Here is a 3011-nt window from a genome sequence, read left to right on the forward strand (position 1 = left end):
AAGAAGAAGAAGAAGAAGAAGAAGAAGAAGAAGAAGAAGAAGAAGAAGAAGAAGAAGAAGAAGAAGAAGAAGAAGAAGATTGGTAAGGATAGTAATATTAATAATAATAATAATCATTATAATTTTACAACGACAACAACGATAACAATACCGTAAGCATTGATAGTCAAGCTTAAATTTTTTTAAAGCTGCATTTAGCTCTCCTCTTGCTCGCACTCACCATACAGCTTCATAAAAACATCGATGTTATCGGTGCTACGTCCTCGAATGTACAAGCCATGAAGCTGTATCACAGACACAAATTCCTCTTGCTTATGCAATTAACTTCTGTATACAAATTCTGTAATTGTAATCAATCAGGATTATTCCACAGATAGTATTACCAACTGAGACGTTGTACGCTAAAATTTTCAGCTAGCAAATGTGCTGTTTATCCGTGCTCCGTTCGCGACTACAGTAGTCAAAAGAACAGCCAAACCCGGTTGACGAGACGAACTGCCTGCCTCGCCCTGGTGAAACAAGTCACTTACTTATGTCGACCAAACTCTCTGGTGTCGATCGAGACGAGACGCCTTGTCAGAGCAGTCGTTGGCGCTACGTGGGACATGAGACGAAGCCTGGATTTCTCCAGCAGTAAGACTGTGATCGAAATCAGCTCAAAGACGTTAAAAACAACTGATCTAGGAAATGAAGAGCTTTAAGGAAAGCCGGCCATCTTTCAGTAGAACATGAAGCTAAGCTAGCTCCGAGTGTCAAGTTTCGCTGATCTGCTTGCTTCACAGCGAGGGGGGTATCGTATTTCAAGTGCCTATACTTATTTTCTATCAGTTGAATCAGCTTTTCAAAACTGTCAGGATCAGTGAAACACAAAAGAGACTTTCGACGACACCGAAATGAACCGTATCGAGAACCCTGTGTGCTGCCTATTCATTACAGCACGCATTCATTCAGATCGAGGGAGGTTATTTAACAAACTCGTCTGAATACTGGGTGGGCTCTATTCAAGAAAATTTGAAATATATTCTACGCTTTAAGGCCTTTTGTTTTGTTTTTGTTTGTTTTTATTGGTTTTTCTTTTGGTCGGTTTTTTTGTTTGTTTGTTGTTGTTTTGGTGTAGTTGTTTTATGTTGGGGGGGAGGGGGGTTGTGTCTTTCCTCTTCCTACAGCCGCAGCTGCAGCTAAACCCTATCTATGGCCTCTTTTTCACTTCACATTTGAGCTGTATCCAACTCGCCGAAAAGTCTGTCAGCACTTTATCAACATATCAGGGAAGGTGTGGGGGGGGGAGGGGGGCCTCTCATTTTTTTCAACTGAGATTAATTTTAACATTACGTTTTACCTTTCTGACTTAAGATTGTCACAATGCTTAGCTCCCCATTAATTTCTATTGGAATAGTTCACGTCCACGTCATGAACCTTGAAATACAGTTGGTGAGCTGAGTGCTACGTTGTTCGGACTTCTATTTTCATCTCTTGAGACTTCTTTACCGCTGCTGAAAAATCGTAGCCTCTCAACGCATTTTCCTTTTCCTCTTTCTCTTTCCCGCCCTCTATTTCTCCCCCTGCTTTTCACTTTCTTTCTCCCTCGTTATGGCACTTGCCACACAGTAAGACCATACAAATGCCGAAGATGAGAAGTGTTACAACCGAGTAACAAATACAAAAAGGGGAGAGATAAGGACGATAGATGTTTGATTGGAAATGAGCAAACTACACCAGAGCTCACGTTCTTCAGCGCAAAATCTATGCTCATAAACAGTAGAATTTCAATTTTTCATTGGGCGGCATGACTTTTGTGACTGGAATACGGTAACCTACTTTCAACGTAATTTACATCAAAATCAGAGAAATTTACTTGATACGAGATGGCACAAAGTTCGTACAGTGCTTGCCTCTTCTGCCAAAGCAAGATGTTCTAGTCTGGTATCCTGCAAGCAATAACGCAGCGTGGTGCTAAGGCTTTGGGAACCCATTGTGTTGTGGAGATATATTGTGGTATTCCGGGTTCTCAGATCAGGCCATGACTTTGGTGTTCCCGTTTGTGGTTTGAAAACATCAAAATATACTTTGATTGTTGTAGTATGTCGAGGGGAAACCTGGCTGGCTACACGATGAATATTCCATATAAATCCTTTTAATTTGTTTTAGGATAGTGTGGGGTGGGGGGGAAGGCGAAACATCCAACTAATTTCTTCTCTTTTTTTTGGATCATATAGATCTACATTTTAATATTATTATCTTTATTATTATATTTGGTCATTTTGTGCAAAAACTATCCCTCTTTCATGTGATATAATTTTATAAATTTATATGCACAAGGAATTTGACAATATCGGGGCTCCAGTGACTAAGTGAGTAGTGAGTTTAGACTTAAGCAATGTCAAGCAAGTGTCGGTGACACAGGCATCAGATGGATGGTCACTGGACAACCCTAGCTCAAAATAAAGGGCGCTGCACAGTGGCGACCGACAGTGGCATTGTTGTGAACTGTTCTGTATGTGTGCAGTAGTGTGTATTTATGTATGTATTTATGCTTTATGTATTTATGTATGTACGTATTTATAATTATGTATTTATGTATGTTTGTTTACCATTGTAAAACAAAGTGCCCTTCTGGGACAAATAAAAGTGTAATTTATTTATTATTTTATTCATTTATTTAACTTAATAAATAATGTTTACAGGAATCATTTTACGTGCAACTATTCCTATGTGGCTTTTGCTCAAAGCTTCTAACAGAGTACATGTAAAAGTATGAGATTCCCAAAAGCGTGACTGATCTATTCAGTGGAATAAAGGCCCACAACTGGGCGCTCGGCATTAATCACTGAATGACGACTGTCCACACTGTGAATCTTTGTAGTCGCCCGACGTAGCATGTCGACGTGACACCGAGTAAAGAGCTCTATGATTTCGGGAATATTTTGATTGGAATACCGCACGCACTCTCTCTCTCTCTCTCTCTCTCTCTCTCTCTCTCTCTCTCTCTCTCTCTCTCTCTCTCTCTCGCA

The sequence above is a fragment of the Aplysia californica genome, unplaced genomic scaffold (assembly GCF_000002075.1).
Source record: "Aplysia californica isolate F4 #8 unplaced genomic scaffold, AplCal3.0 scaffold00661, whole genome shotgun sequence".
NCBI classification, from domain to species: Eukaryota; Metazoa; Mollusca; class Gastropoda; order Aplysiida; family Aplysiidae; genus Aplysia; species Aplysia californica.